Source organism: Cryptomeria japonica, chromosome 10, assembly GCF_030272615.1.
Source record: "Cryptomeria japonica chromosome 10, Sugi_1.0, whole genome shotgun sequence".
NCBI lineage: Eukaryota > Viridiplantae > Streptophyta > Pinopsida > Cupressales > Cupressaceae > Cryptomeria > Cryptomeria japonica.
The window spans coordinates 491,063,950-491,082,279 of record NC_081414.1 but is presented as its reverse complement, the minus strand read 5'-3'; positions in this window follow the sequence as shown (position 1 = coordinate 491,082,279).

Sequence of the window (18,330 nt, the reverse complement as noted above, 5' to 3'; positions counted from 1 at the left end):
AAAAAGGAAGGGTGAGAGTCATGCTGGAATATAATTATTAGGGGCCCTTAACATGTATATATTGTTCAAATATAAGGTTATAAAGGCTTATATATAATATGATTTATTAAGCATATCTCATTTGAAATAATTATATTCTAATAACTATTAGATTATTAATTATTTATGAAGGGGGTTATTGGAAAGGTGCGACTAGTGAAGCCACCCTTCCTCCTATAGTTAAGGAGATTCTCTCTCTTTTGAGAGTATGTGTGAATTTGGAGATTTATAGTGAGTTGTATCACTTTGCACAAGAGGTATTATTGGCCATGTGGAAGTAAGGAGAAGTGTCCCCAGGTTCAGTCTATTTATGATAGGCTATATTTTGTAAGTGTTTTAAGAAAATGATGCTTTATGGGGTTTTAACCCAAAAGGGTTTTCTCCATCTATATCTTGTTTAATGTGTAAGTTAATGCATGTATGATTCTCATTTCATTTATATTATATTTTGTTTATAATGATTAGTATCCTAAGTTTCTAATTTCTAAAATGGTATCAAAGTGGGTTAGACTATGCTAGGTTATACTAGAAGACATTTTGAACTTGATATGAACATCTTCATACTCAATCAACAAATGTGCAATATATTTGGTGATGTATTTAATAAATTTTCACTTTTTTGTAGATATTCACATAACATAAGATTGTGATTGCCAACTATTTGATTATTAGTATCGTGTGATGTTTTTTGAGTATTAATTTAATAATCTAATTTAATTAATTTTTTTTAATTATTGATTATTTGATATCTAAATCGCCTACATCATCATAACTACGCTAAGTAAATACCATCAAATATTATAACCTTCTAAAAAATTCAAACATATGAAGCTACCTTCTTTATCCTTTTATGTTATTATTCACTCAAATTCTACATAATCTTGATACTTGTTTAACTTTTGAATTCATTTACATCAAATGATAGAAGGCTACATTGAGTTTATTGTTAATGACCCCATATTTAACATTTTTTTCTTCATGTTTGGTGAAGGTTGTACCTCTTCAAAATACATGTCCATAACTTCTTTTAAGTACATTGTAGTTTTGTGAAGGATATAGTTACTAAATAACTAAGGTGCATTGTATTTCCATGTTTGGTAAAGGTTACACCTCTTCAAAATATATGTACAAAAATCAAGCTTGATATATTAAATTATTCAATTGTATGAATACGATAAACTCTTCATTGTTGCTCCAAAATTGTACTCACATCAACTAATGACATTCTAATAGCTATTGTAGCGCTTCCTCTCAAGACCATTACAAATATTTTGACATCTCTTGATGATAATACCCTAATTTGCCCTCTATTGGCTCATGCTAAATCTACCTTGTCTTTTTGCTCTTGTGCCTTGCATCGACGCTCAACTGTAAGAACAATATTAAAGAAACCCTTAAAAAAGATTTATTTCTTGCATAAGTTTTTGTTTTGTACTATAGAAGATTTGAACTCAACACCATTTAGATCCCTACAACATGAACTCTATCATTACCAGATTTCCTGTATCATCATGAAATGCCCTCTCCTATTTAACAACACCATATAGATCGCATAAACTTCAGTCGATGATTTGAATTTCCCATAAGGTAGCATAGACAAGTTGAAAGGTTTATCTCATAGATTTCTTGTGCTATAGAACAATCATGTTTGATCAAATTTTTAATATTTATTGAATATTTTTATACATATAATTGATGCAATAATTTGTATCATCCATAGGAATATATTTAATATCAATAGAAAATTTGAGCCCCTCTACAAGAAATTTTAAAACATAATTCTTAAACATCTTGGAGTATAGGCTAATTAGGATTTGTTGCTTTATATTTCATCTAGGAAACAATATAGTGGATTTTAAGGCAATGAAGTAAATCAAAAGTGAAAGTTACAATAGTGGGGAAGAGAATTATGACAATGTTAATGGAAAGACAAGAAAATGAGCAAGAGAGTTATTGTAAATAGATAAATAATTTTTTTGCTTGAGAATGCCAAGGAACAATGGAGATGCACTAGACAAACTAGAGCTAGATGGTAATGATTTAAATTGATTGGATGAAGGAAAACAATTAGAAGGAGAAACAAGGTATTGTACAAATGCATTTGTGTTGGGACAAGGTGAGAGATCCAAGAAGAGCATAAGGTGTTTACAAAGAAGATCAAAATAGACGAATCTTAGAGAAATGTGAATATTTCTTGCCATGTTAATCAATCATAAGATATTCTTAAAACTAATGGATTAAAAGATATTCACAAGGAGAAACATGGTATTGCATAAATGTAGTCATATTGGGACAAGGTGAGAGATCCAACAAGAGCGTAAGGTGTTTACATACAAGATCAGAGGAAATGAGTCTTAGAGAAATGTGGTAATATTTCTTACCATGTTAGTCAGTCATAAGATATTCTCAAAATTAATGGATCAAAATGTGTATTGCACATTAAACTAAGGTCTACTCAACATTAGATTTTATTTTGCAAAAAAAGTCCCCTAAGAAAGCTATCCAAAAGATAAAGAGGGAAGGAAGGAAATATATAAGGATGGGTAGTTAGTGTTAGTGTAGGTTTTTAGTTATTTTTAGTCCTACATTTTTCTTACACGTTTATTAGGCTTGTTTAGATTTATAAAGTAATTTTAATTAATTAATTAATAGATAAGCTAGGTCAAAATCTTACAATGTCACCTCCTTCAACTCTATTGTTCCCCTCTTCTCTTGATCATTCTACACAAAAGGGTGCAAGAGATTCAAATGATCAACACTCGCCATTTCTCTCCTAAGTTGCATTGCTGAGAGGTTCACCTTGGGATTTTGTGCAGGATGTCGCTACTACGGATGATAGCCCACCCTTCTCTTACTCTCCTATCCATTATTCCAGTCAAGTGCCCCTGTAGGTTTGAACTATCTTGCCATGTGTTCCTTGCAAGTTTCCCCATGCTAACGATGCCAACAAGTCCATTGTAGTTTTTGTTTCCCATGGCTCCTTGCTAGGCAATGCAATCATCCCTAGTTGGCCAATGTTTGTGCCTAGGGTTGATCCAAACCCTACTTTTGGTGTTGTGGATGTTGTCTTTGCTCCTAACATTACCCCTACCCCTCCTTTGGTTCTTGCTACTTTTGTGGGTGTTCATAGCTTTGTTAAAGTTTCCAAGTCTAGTCCTACTCACCCTTTGTAGGTGAACCACTCTTTTTTATGTGCCAAACCATCCTCAATGGTAGTTTGAGGTGTGGATGTGGTTGAAAATGAGTATTTATACCAATCTAAACATTTGGTGTACATTTTTTCTCCATTCTTTGGCCTTTTCTTCCTAACTTGCACAACTAGGTTTAAGAATCATGTAGGACCCTCATGGCTAGTAAGATTGAGCTCTTACCTTATGCTAAAGGTTTTGCATTGATTTATTTTCCTCTTTTAAAGATAAAAACTTGATTTTGGCTAAAATATAGGCTTGGGGAGATAACTCTCTCGCAATCAAACCCTAGACAACCTCTTTTAACCCCCTTATCGAACCACTCAATGTGTGTGTGATATCACTTAGAATTTTGAGTCTTCCCCCTTATTTTGAAAGGATTCTTGTTATGAGGCCATTTGCAACTCTATTGGTCATTTCTTAAAGGTTGATGATTCAATTTCCTATAGGGGGCTCTCTACTTTTTCTCACATTTTGGTGAAAATTGACATCTCCAAGCCTCTTCACAAGGATGTGGTTCTAATGGTTAGGGATATGCCTTAGACTCAACCCCTTGATTATGAGTGACTCCCTTTGTTATCTATGCTTCTCAGTTAATCACTTGACTATGAATTTCTCTCTCACACATGAAAAAGGAATTGATACTTGGTGGGAGAATGGTAATGGTGACCACTTGATTGTCTAGGCTCTTAATTCTCTTTCAAATGACTCCTCTAAGGATAGTAACGAGACCTTAACTTCTAGTATGGCCTTACTGGGCCCTATGGATCCTATTAGGGAACCTACCGCTCTTTGCTTGCAACCTAATTCATTTGTATCATCTTCTCTCCCGATTCCTCATGAGGTAGATGACCACCATTTTCCTCACTCTACATATTCTAAAGGACCCTTTGTGGGGGTTTCTCCTACTTCTTGCAATGTAATTTTGGATTATAGTATTGCTTGGACTATTGTTAGTAGACAAAGGAAAAAACTTTTCTTTTCCTCTCCCTAAACTCATAATTAAGTTGTGGGTGAAAGGTCATATCACTCTTGACATTGGATTTTCTAAGTGGAACAATGACTATTCTTGTATTCCTCTATAGCATTGTTAGGTAGCTTCACCGTAACTTTTCTTATGTTTGTGCTACTTGTTAGCTAGATTGTGCTTGCCAAGCCTTGTTTCATCCAACCTTTTAGTTACCTTTTTATTGGGTTCGAGCCTTTTTTACCCTTGCTTTGCTCAAGGGTCATGGACCTTTGAAAATTCCTACTTATCTTAATAAAAATAATAACATATAAGGTGTTGAGATATCACCATCCTAAGAGGAAATAGAATTCACTATTTTTAGATCACTTAGTGGTCACTCCCTATTGGTTGGATTTGCCACCCCCATCTTCTTTTTAGTTCTTTATAAACTCAGTACCTAGCTTGTATTTTCATTTGTTCATTTTGATTCTTGTAGTCATTTTACAACTTTTTTTTGAGCTCCTACTATAATATTGTCATCTTGACATTTTCATATCTCTTGAGATCATTGTTTTGTGTGTTATTTTATTTATAATTTTATAGCTTGTTTCTCTCATAGATAGGTCTTGCTATTAATCTATTTTAGAATTTTTAACATGACATTAAAGCTTTGGTTTTGAGAGTTTAAAGTACTTAGATTTTTTATTGAGAGATTGGATTTTTTTTGCATGATCTTGTAAATTAACATATGCTCTTCTCTTGTTTTTCATACGATCTAGAGAATTAGAAAGTAATTATGAAGATACATTAATACCGTATTTGTATATGTGTTATTGGTGAAATATGGTTATTGCAACTATTCTAGCTATAGTGATAGTAATTTTCGCTATTATAGCATGTCCAAGAGGCTCAGTAAAGTTAGATTTGGCTTTTATTTCACTCAATTTGGCCATTGTATGAAATTGTAGAAAATAGTGGTTTGAAGCTTAGATCTACTGAACATATTTTTATTGGAACATTTTTACGCTAAATGAACCTTACCAATATTCTTATAATGCCCAAAAACTTAAGAATCAATTACCAACTCATCAATTTTGGTGTTGAGAATATTTAAGGCGTTATTTTTTACTTGGGAGGCCATGCCACCCCTATGCATAGGTTCATATGGCTAGAAAAATTTAATATTTATTAAGTGATTACAACACTTAAAGGCTCATTAGTGCCAAGGGTGTTGTAGAGCTCTACAAAATCACCTATAGGTGTTGTACACGTGTTTGTGGTATTAAAGGATGCCATTAGTCCTAATATTGCCAATGGTTGGTGGCAAATCATGACTACTAAGGAACAAACCTCAAACTCTAAGGAAAAAACCATGATAGCCTCCTAAAACATGATGCCAACAATTTTCCAATCATTGCCCATTCACCACCCAAGTGATAACCCCATTGATGGTGCCACCAATGAGCTGCTAGAGGGCCACTAGGGCCCTCCTACTAGGCAGAATCAGGTCGTTTTACAAACTTCCATAACTTTTTCTCTAAGTGACATATTTTGAAATGAATAGGCATTAAAAATATATTTAAGAGCACTACACAACTAAAATGTATTTTTACTATATTTTTTTTTAGGCTCATTTTGCATCAAAAAATATAATTTTATTCATTGTGGGCCTAGTGAGCATTATAATTTGATAAAAGCTTTATAAATGCACTAACCATTAAGTGACAACATTATAATTTCTTGGGGATGATTTTTGAGACTAGTGAAAAAGGGAGGGTGTCTCGTTGTGTCTCTTGCATTCTCTTTCCACGTATTCACAACCAAGCTTGTTTTATACTTAAAATGGTATCAGTTCTCATGCTAACATTCTACATCTATTTTTATTGGATAAGTAAAATGTCAATCTGCTTGAGAGATTTAGGATCATATAGTGTAATAATGAGACTAGAAACTAAACCAACAATTGAAGCAAAAAAACCAAAATGGCTTAATAAGTGTGATGAAGCATTTGAAATCTTATTTATGTCTGTATCTCCAAATTTTATCTTTTATATTTAATTTGTTTATACACCAAATGAAGTATGGTGTATAAAAAATTCAACAATTCAAAAATAAAGTTCCTCACAAAGCTATAAGGGGGGTAACTCCTTTCCAAGATTGGACTTGTTAAAAACCCCCAATGAAACACTTTCAACTGTTTGGTTCCCTCATATGGGCTCACATTCTAGTAAAAAATACAAGACTATGGATTTGCAGAGCGTTTCAAAGGCTATAGGATTCTTCTTCCTATCGCTAATTAGATATACATTGAGAGGAGTCTTTGTTTTGAGGATAGTGACAACTCTTCTCCTTATATTTCTCCATCAATCATTACTTTGAAGTCTTTCCAACATAATGATAGTTATTTAGAGGATCTTGGCCCTCATGATATTTTAAAGAAATATTCTTCAGATGGTAATGATGATGAGGATTCATACTCTTCACTTAGTCATTATTCATTTTCTCCACATTCTCTAGTCAAAAAGCCTCTTTGGGCTTGACAAACATTACACTCAATAGGGAATTGGGTTGTGGATCCTTCAAACATCAAAAGGACAATATCACAATATAAGGAGGCTCCACATCTCTTCACTACTACAAATTTTGATCCATAATCCTTTTGAAAGCTTCAAAAATCCTCGAGTGGGATGCTACTATGCAAGAAGAGTTCGGTTCCTTGGAGAAGAACCACAAATGGAATCTAGTCCTCATTTTTAAGGATAGGAAAAAATTTCAATGCAAGTGAATCTATCAATGTATTAGTTGATATATTGGTTGCCAAAGGATTCTCCCAAGCTCCTAGGATTAACTACTTCGAGACTTTTGCAATGGTCATCAAAATAAATTTCATCCAAATTGTCCTTGTTATCAATACATCCTAGAGATGGGAAGTTTATCAAATGGACATGAAGAGTGACTTTTTTTATAATGACCTTTAGGACAAGATATACATGGAGGAGCCATACAAGATCCTTCACTTGCTTTTTGTCTTCAAAAGTCTCTTTATAGCCTCAAACAATTCCCTCATGATTGGTATGCCAAGATGGACCCTTTCTTCTGAAAACTTGGGTTCAGTCAATGCCATTTTGATCTAAATGTTTATATTGTAGAGTAGGATAATGCTCACATATTCCTTGTTCTCTATGTTGATAATTTGTTGATCACAAGGAGTCACCCATCCACCATTCAGGTAGTGAAAATTGTCTCCATGATCAATTTTTTAATGTCAAACATGGGCTTGTTGCATGATTTCTTAAGGATTGAGATCACTCAATCATCTTCAGGTGTCTTCTTTGCATAACCTAAGTGTTCACTTGATATGCTCTCCAACTTTTTCATAGATGATTGTAAGCCTACACTGACTCCATTTTTGTCCAAGATCAAACTTGAGGCAAAGTGTTCTTCACCTTTAGTTGATGGCACTTTGTACTAACAATTTGTTAGTAGTCTCATATACTGGAATCACACAAGATACAACACTTCACATGATATAGTAATTTCTTGAGATTCATGCAAGAGCCACATGAGGTGAAGAAGCTAATTGAATTATTTACTACATTCAAGATACTCACAATTATGGTATTAACTATTTAGTGAGTTTGTATGTTGATTTGGTGGGATAGGAATATTCAAATTGGACAAGTGATTCTCGCGATCACAAGTCTCTTTCAAGATATTATTTCTCACTTGGTTTCAATCCAGTTTGTTAGTCAAGTAAGAAGCAATATGCTATTGCTCTTTCATCTATAGAGGTTGAGTATCAAGTAGTCATTAATGCTCCTATTTAGGCCACTTGGCTTTAGAATATTCTCATTGAGTTTGGCATTCCATTATGTAACCCTATAGTCATCTATTTTGATAATCAAAGTGCGATACATATCTCATGTAATTTAGTCCATCATCAAAGGACCAAGCACATTGAGATCCATACGCATAACATCAAGGATTTGATTCGTGATCACATCTTTGATCTTCAGTATTGTCAAACATCAAAGCTAATCATAGACATATTCAACAAACCATTCACTAAGATCACAAGCTTTACTTGGGATACGGTTGATGTCCCTTTTGGTGGGAGCTACTTAGCCCTTCCATTTTTTTCTCTCTATTATTGGGCAAGGATATACTACCTTCTGTGGGAGGAGGATTCTTCTTTGGGAGAATTTCCTATGTACATGGGTTCTTCCTTAGGCCTCATTTTTTGGGACCCACCATCTCACCCACCCAAGCTATTATTAAGGGGGAATGTTAGAGTAAGTTTTTATGTTCGTAGTGGTATATTAGTTTTCTTAGCCCTAAATATTCTTACACTTTTATTAAGCTTCTTAGGTTAATAAAGTGGGTTTAATTAATTAATAATTAGTAGATAAGGTGTCAAGGTGCCACCATCCTAAAAGGAAGGAGAATTTACCATTGTTTTTATCACTTGGTGGTTACTCCCTATTAGATGAATTTGCCACCTCTATCCTCTCCCTAGTTTTATATAAACTCACTACCTAGCTTATATTTTTATCTATTCATGTTAATTCTTGTAGTCATTATTTTGTATCTTTTCTTTGAGTTGCTAATGCAATATTGTTATCTTGACATTTGCACCTTTTGGATTCACAATTCTCTAATTGTGTTATTTTATTTATAGTTTTATAATTTATTTCCCTCATATTAAGATCTTGCTTATTCATTGTTTCATATTTCTAACAATAATTTAAATGAAAAATTAGTAGGTCACAAAAAGAGGTGAGAACTACTTAGAAAGGATAAAATCCCAACAAAATATTATGTCCATTATCATGTAATGCTAATGATTTGAAGTTATCAATTTGTGAATATGAGCATTTCTTGTGAAAAAAATTAGTGTTGAAAAATAACATGCATTTAAGTATAATTGTAAACCATATTTGAGACAAATACAATGCTAAGTGGAAACTGAAAAATAATTAAGAAATAGAGAATTGATTTTCTATATATTTTGGCTAATGGCTTGTCTTATGAGGGCTACACTAAGTCACAAATGTGTTTGCTCCTAAAATGTTTATCCATGTTTAATTTCACCATAAGATTGCATATACCATGTTATTGATAGTCTATAGGAAGACCAAAGTTGAAGTATTCTTTTAGAGCTCTGTCTTAAGCTTTCAAAGAAACCTCAAACTAAAGAAGAAATTGAATTCTTTCAAAGTTCTATCATGAGCTTTGTAAGAAATCTCAATTTAAAGAAAAATGTATTCTTTGTATCTAATGATGAGGGACTTCAAGCTTTTGAAATCCACAATGTTTAAAGAGAATATTTTCTTGTAATTAAATAGAGAATCTAAATGATGAATGTTTTCAAATTAACAAAGAAGACAAAACTAGAAGGAAAGAACTATTCTACGAATTTTTTTTCTCATCTATTTCAATATTTGTCAACCTCAATTTTATGTTGTCCTCTTCACTCTTGCTTATCTTCCTTTATTTCCTACTACTCTCATTTCCAAATATCTAGGCATACTCACCTTGAGATATTCACTAAATCAAGTCTCAGGTTTAAAAATCAATTAAACTATGTGTTCATTTAAGGGATTTGTGGACATCCTATTAATGGGCCCAACAATGGAGTACCAATGCATTATGATGGTGCCCTAAAACTCACACATATTTAGCATTGCATTCATCATTTTATCCTAAGGTGAATTCCTCTATTTAATATCAAATGTGTCTCTCCCAGTCATTTACCTTTGTCTGGTCGATTGGACTCAATACCATCAAGTTCCCCATTTGTTTTTATGTTGCTACTCTTTTCATCATCCATAATGAATTTGTCATTTTGAATATATAATGTTTTTCATTTGTTCAACATACTCTTCTACTCATCTTCTTCTCTTTCTCTCACAAATAAATTATTTCTCTCCCTCGGTGATACTACCTCATCTTACCTGCAACTCCATTGCCTCAATTTGTATTCTTCCTATTACATAAACAAGTTGTAAAACAACAAATTTTATGATGTAAGAATGTTGTAATCAATCTATCTACCATATGTTGGTAGAGAAAGATCTAAAATATCCTATAAAAAGGTTGGACTTGTTGACCCCAAAAATAATGTTGACAATATTGCAAATAATGTCATTAAGAGCACATTGGGGAAGGAGAATAGTAGAAAAAGATTTAAGCTTACTTCAAAAGAAAGAAAGAGAGCACAAAGAGTATTGAACAATGAGTACATAGGCATTGGATAAAATTCCAATAAAAAATATATTCATGATTGTGTTTAGAAGAAGAAAGCCTCCCAAGTTGAATCTATTAATTAGTGAACTCTACACACTAAAACAATTAAATAAAAATCAAAGATAATTTTAAGTTGATAAGAATAATTTGTAGTGATGTAGAGTTTTTAATCTTTTATGAGCTCTTCTACAGTCTTAAAGGTGCATTGAAATCGTGGGTTAGAATAATTATTAAGCTCCTTATGTTGAGCCAGACAATGAATCCGCCCTGCATTCGAACAAGGGTGTAGGCCTGCAGTAGCATGGTGAATGTGCATACAAGTCCATTGGTGAATGTGTTGAGCCTCAAATACCTGTGCAAGTCGTGCAAAGTTTGTTGCAGGTTGCCGCGTCGCAGAGGTAAGATCGTGTTGATCCACTTAGAGTGGTATAGATGATCACAAAAGAGACCTTTAAATTATAAGAAAACTCAATAGCAATACACTATGTTTTCATGTAATTATGTCTACCATAATATCCTCTCCTCTCCGGTATATTGTTGATCTGAGTGGCGAGAACAGGATAAATAAACATCTATTTTTAACTAAAACAATGGCAGGCAGTTCTCCAAAGTTTCTTCTCATATATTCTCAACTACTATGCAGGAATAATTATTTCACATGGAAAACCAAACCCGCAACTCAACTCGAGTTTGAGGAATTTTGGTATGTGGTTAATAGTACCACTAGACGACATGCTGATGAGAAGAAGAAAATTGATTAAGCTAACACGAAGGACAAATTGATCATCATGTTCACAGTGTTTGATGAAGTTTAGCCTTTCATCTGAAACTCATCCACAACCACAGATGCATGGAACAAGCTCATGACAATATATGGAACAAACTCATGACAATATATGAGGCGAAGAATCAGAATCATATCCTTAATTTGAAGAGTCAACTACACAACCTGAAGATTTAAGATGCAGTCCTAGTGCCCATTGTCTTGAGAGCATTGCCATCTAGATACAAAGTGTTTGTGACAACTTTGAATGTCACAGAACAAACACCCACTTTTGAGAAGTTGATAAATCCACTTCAAAGAAAAGTCTATAAGTTAGGATCATGGTGAGGATGATCATGTAATGACCACACATCATAAAGGCAAGAAGCCTATTAAGTAGTTTGGTGGACTAACCAAATTTGGTAATTCATCCAAATCTTAGAAGAAGTCTCCAATATGTGAAAGGATTGGACATGATGTAAAAAGTTTTTGATATAACTCCTTGGCCAAAGGATCATCTAACAATAAACCACATCCGAAGAAGCAATTTTAAAGTGGCAATACTTGGTAGCAGTAGAAGAACAAACAAAAGCATGGCAATGTTGCTAGACGGGAAGTCTTTAGAAGAAGAATACGTGTTTTCAGCCCACACATCAAAAGATAGTTCACAATTAACCTCAATTTGGTATGTGGAATTAAGTGCTACAAAGAACATGACTGGACAAAAGGAGTAGGTTCTCACATTGAAACCCCATCAAGGTAAAGTCCCTCTTGAAGATGACACAACCTATGACATCCAAGGTATTGGTGACTTCTCTTTGTAGTTCGGTATACATCATTGCATGCTAACTAAAGTTTTGTATGTGCCAAGACTAGCCAAAAATCTCCTTTATGTTAATCAATTTCTTGACCACAACCTAATGATTGAATTTGATAAAAATCAAGATAAAACCGTATGTCTCATTAGAGATTTAAGTCCAAAAGTTCAAAGATTGTTGCGAGTGCCTCTAAAACTGGTAAAATGTTTAGGCTTGGTACAATTGACAATAATCAAGTCTTAGTGACTATGGATAATGGTCTTTCTATGTTATGTTATAATAGATTTGGTCATTTGAGCACTAGTTATTTGTTTACACTGAGCAAGAAGGCATGGTCAAAGGGCTTCCCTCACTTGAGAAGGCGGGTGCTATATATTCCAGTTTTATTGTTGGAAAACAACATCAGACACCCTTCTATCCAAGTGAGCATCGTGCAAACCAACCTTTGTAGCCAATGCATACCAATATGTGTAGGCCCATGACACAGTCACAATGGATTCAAGTAATTTCAACTCTTTGTTCATGATCACACAAGGAAGATGTGGTCATATTGCTTGCAACATAAAGATGAAGCTTTTTCGTACTTCAAAGAGTTTCACTCTTGTGGAGAACGATACAAATGATCATATTTGTGTCCTCTACTCAAATCAAGGGGGGAATATACCAGCATCGAATTCTCCACCTACTTGAAGGAAAATGAAATTTAGTGTGATATGATTGTAGCTTACACACCATAGCAAAATAGAGTTGTTGAATAGCGTAACCGCATTATCATGAAGATGGTATATAACATGTTGAAGAATTCTCACTTGGGACATGTATACATGCATCTGTGCAGACATTGTTTTATCTTTTGAATCGCACAACAAACAAAGCACTTGATGACACCACACTAGAATAAGACTAGATAGGAGTAAAACCATCCAACTCTCATCTTTATGTATTTGGATGCATAACATACATGCACATTCCTAAGCAACAAAGAAAGAAGGTTGATGAAAAGTCTATGAAACATATACTTCTTAGTTATAGTAATGAGTCTAAGGCCTATTGTCTAATGGGTTCTGCCACAAAGAAGACATACACTAGTAGAGATGTCATTTTTGGTGAGAAGAGTTAGCTAAGTTCTTCTCCCACATCATCACCTACTTTGGATAGTGCTCCTATTTTCAACCTAGATGAGAATGTTGATAGTCAATCTATTTCAACAACCACAAATGTCATAAGATCTATGCTTAAGTGGTATACTAGTACCATCCATGATGCAAAGCTTGATGGAGTCCCAAATACTTCAACATTAGGACTGAGGACTCATAGCATGGCTTGCAGTGAGGTAAATCCATCACTAATGAGTTCAATTGTTGATAACTTTGAGCCATAAAATGTTCACGAAGAACTAGAAACAAAGCCTTAGAAAGAGTCTATGGATGCAAAGTGTTAGTCCCTAATGAAAAACGAGACTTGGGAGTTTGTTGATCTACCACCTAGTTAAAAACAATTGGATGTGAACGGATATTCAAAACAAGTACAAAGCATATGTCTCTATAGTACATATAAGGCTAGACTTGTAGCTAAGGGTTATGCCCAAAAGAAGGGATAGATTATGAAGAAACATTAGCTCCCACAACAAAATTAGAACCATCAAAATGATTTTATCTTTAACCATACAATTTGGATGGAAATTGTATCAAATGGATGTAAAAAGTGCATTTCTCAATGGAGACCTTATGAAGGAGGTCTATATGACACAACCAAGGGGATACATTGCTCCTGGTAAAGACGAGAAGATATACAAACTTGGCATGTCTCTATATGGTCTCAAACAAGCTCCTAGAGCTTGATATATTAAAATTGATGAACATTTGCTAAAACATGGTTTTAGTAAGCATCCATATGACCCATATCTCTACCTCAAGGATCAAGGGGGAGAGGTTGTGATAATTAATTTGTATATGTTGATGACCTAGTTATCACAAGTAGCTTAAAAGAAATGGCCGAAACAACAAAAATTATCTAAAAAAGGCAGTTGATATGACAGATCTTAGGCTTCTACACTATTGCCTAGGCTTAGAAGTATGCCACACTAATCACCATATCCTAGTAAAAAGAAAATATGGCAAGACATTGCTTGAGAAGCTCAAAATGGTGGATTCCAAACCCATGTCTACACCTCTGGAATCGTGATTGTACTTATCTGTTTCTGATCCATCTCCTCGGGTGAATGAAACTCTCCATTGACAATTGATTGGAGGTTTGATTTACTTGACATACACTAGACCAGATATTAGTTTAGTTGTTAATTTATATTTTACAATTCATGCAAGAACCAAATATATGTCATTGGAAAGCAACAAAATGGGTCCTAAGGTATATACATAGTACAATGAATCATGTTTTGGAATATAAAAGGAATTATCAATTCTTCTTGGCATGATATATAGATGCAAATTATGCAAGTTCTATTGACAATAGGAAATCCACATCTAAATTCATTTTCTTCTTGGGCTGAAGTCCTATTTCTTGAACTAAGAAACAAGCCACAATGGCTTGTTCCTTAATAGAAGCATAATATCATACAACAAGTACAATAATCTGGCTACGTCGCATATTAGGAGGATTAGGAATACCACAAAATCAATCCACAATCCTCTATTGTAACAATCAAAGTGTTCTCAAGCTTGTTCATAATCCAGTTTTTGATGAATGGACCAAGCATATTGAAGCTGATTATCACTTAATAGGAGAACATGTTCAACAAAACACCATTCAACTCCAATTCTACTCAACTCAAGAATAACATGTTGATATCTTCACTGAGCCTCTTGCACGTGTGAAGTTTTAAAATTTTTAGGATTCTCTTAATAGTACTTTAAGATAATGATGTAATAAGGGGAGAGTGTTGAATACTCCATCATTCATATCACATTAGTTACTGGTCTGTTAATAGTTTGTTTATTTATTAGAAGGTTGTTTTTAGTCTATGGTACAATTTAGCTTTCTCATTAATATCCTCAACACTATTTGTTATGATTTCAAGGTATTTATACCGATCATGTAATTCAATGAGAAGGCACTACGTTTATCTTGCAATATCTCTGATAACTTTATACTCCCACCCAATAAAAAATACATAAATAAATAAAAATAAAACAACATAACGTCTCTTTCACACCACAAAATAAAATTGTTGAACATAAATTAGCAATTCCTATTTAATTTAAAATTAAATTGTATTGTTGGCCACTTCTACATCAAAACAATAATCAAATATTAAAAGAGTTTTGTGTTGGCATTAATCAAAACCACATTAAGAACTATTCCTTAGTAGAGCATGTTTAAGCAAAAATTCTAAAGAGGAAGATTAGGGTACCTATTGATATTGAAACACATCTTAATTAGAGATAAAGTGCTAGAACTTAGTGACACAAAAATTTAACTCACATGTTTTGAATTAACAATGAAATAATTAACATGGTTAATAATAAGTTGATGCTTCATAGACAATTATTAATATTGGTTATAAGCATTCATCATAGTTTTTATAGTGGATTCTTAATGCTTGATGTAATTGAGTATATCTCCATAGCAATTTCTTATGGTTCATCTTGGTGGTGGATCTTCAAATGTACAACAACATAAATTCCTTTTAGCAATATCTCTTTAAATGTAATGGATTGTATGAACCTAAATTCCTTTAACAATCTTTTTAACTTTATATTCATCTTGATGATGCACCTCAATATATTTTTCAAAACATCACTCATTTCAAATATCTACATAATAGTAACAAAATCTCTTTAAACATACTAGATTGTGCAAGCTTAAACTCTCTAACCAATCTTAATTAATCAAAGTGTTGAGCCTTATCCATTGTACCTTAGTAACCTCAAAATCCACGCTGTAATTTTATTTTTATTCAATGTGAAGTTAACTATCAATTGAAATTCTAATATTAATAAATGGAATAAATTTTGCCCAATTTGAAAGTAAAATCATGGGGTAATATTAAGACTTGAAGATGGGTTTTATAACCCCAAAGCATAAAACAAAAAATTAAAATGTTTATAAAAAGAGAAAAAAGAAAAAAGGACAAACTAAAAGGATAAGGTTATCCATTTAGACTTGTTATGCCATACTTATTTAGAATGAAAAAAAAATTCAAAATAAGTATACTTATTACTTTGTAAAAAGCAACTAAAAAAAAAGATTCTTTAAAATTATTGTTGATGCCTCATAAAAAGTTAGCCTAAAGTAAATTCAAATTCTACATTATCCATGAAATTTATTTATTTTATATCAATGTTTAAAAAATGTAATTTCTAACTATATCATTAAATTTTGTTAGTATATGTTTTATCATATAATTCATATTTTATTACATGCAATTTTCAAGAGAGGGACAAGAATGTGAGCAATGAGCACATGGACAGATTTGTCTCTCTTGATAGACCTATCCCTGAAACAAAAGATGACAATAAGGGAAGGGAATTGGCGCAGATTCAAGCTAAGAAGACTTAGGGTTTAACAAAGAAAGATCTTGAGTTTTTTATGGAGAAAGTCATCCTGGAGGTGGCAGAGAAAAAGATTGATGAGACTGCCTTTTGAAGAGGATGTTCAATTTGAGAGCTTATCTGAGTCCGAGGATAAGCCATTGGACACTCAGACCACCATTGCCACTGATGATCCCATTTGCTCCATAAAACATACCGATATAGATGTTTCCCAGATCAGAGTGTGTAATAAGGTAAAAAAGATGAGGGGTAGACCATCTAAGTTGAATAAGATTAAGGAGGATATAGCAGCGGGGGTCCAATTGACTCTGGACTTTGATCGAACTCCTAGGAAGTGTAAGGAGGAGGCAACAACCTTAATTGCTATGCAAATGACTAGTGGAAGGAGAGCAAATGGCTCTCCGAGGCCACAATGAGAATTTTATCTTGGAATGTTAGAGGCATTAATGCCTCTAACAAAGCCCACCTCATCGAGGACCAAGTCTTGATGGTAGGTGTAGATTTATTATTGCTACAGGAGACAAAATTTTCTTTAGTAGGAGGGGAGAAAATGTTTAAGTCGTGGAAGAACTGGTCTTTTTTTCAATCTCCATCAATTGGAGTCTTGGGGGGTTTGGCCTTACTCTGGAAGTCGAGCAGTTGTCAATTGAAGCTAGTGAGTACAAATGCAAACTGGATGGTTGCAGAGGTTACATGTTTTGATTTAAATTTTTTAATCATTAATGTGTATGGGCCTACTTCGATTGTTAGCAAGCAAAGGCTTTGGGGTTTGTTGTCTGAAATGCTACAGAATCTTGGGTCAGCAAAAGTGATTGTGGGAGGGGATTTCAATGCAACATTGGGAGCAAGGGATAAAATTGGAGGTATGGACCCATCTCCGAAAGTTACACAAGATTTCAGGGATTTCATTGATGGCAATGCCTTGTTGGATTGTGTCCCGTCAAATGGGGTTTTTACTTGGTCTAATAGGAGGAAAGGTGCCAACCATGTGGGGGTCGGATTGGACAGATTCCTTTTAAAGCCGCACTGGGTCTTAGGGTCTGATCACTTCCCAATTGATTTGGTAATCCCTAAAGGCACAAAAGGGTTTAAACCTAAGTCATACTTTAAGTTAGAAAGAATGTGGTTTAGAGATAAGAACTTTATGGTTTTGTTGCTAGACTGGTGGAGAGAGTGCCCTTATGTGAAGGGGTCGAGAATGTTTTAATTGGCCAAGAAGTTGGGTCATATGAAGGTAAAAATTAAAGAGTGGAATAAGACTGTCTTTGGGAACATTTTTGAAGAGAAGAATCGCAACCAACTTCAGCTGGATCTATGGAATGAACACATTATTGGCAATGGTCGATCAGTTGAGGTATATGAAACTCAAAAAGATATGAAGTGTCAGTTGGAGGAGGTTCTCCTCGGGGAAGAGGTTTATTGGAGACAACGATCTAGGGAGCTGTGGCTTAGAGAAGGTGACAAGAATACACATTTCTTCCATGCTTCAGCCAAGGTTAGAAGGCATTAAAATGCTATTTTTCAGATTAAGGATGGATCGGGGAAGATCCTTACAAAAGATGGAGACATCCAACAAGAAGCAATTAGGTTTTTCCAAAGTCTGCTTAATACAATTGACATTGCCCAGGACAACTCAGATGTGTTATAGCTTGTATCCCACAACTAGTTACCGAACCACAAAATGCTAGTTTAAAGAGACCTTTCTCTCTAGAAGAAATTAAGAAGGTGGTCTTTGATATGGCAGCGGATAAGGCTTTGAGCACGGATGGGCTTACTCCTCTATTCTTCCAGAAGTGCTACGATTTTGTGGGAAGGG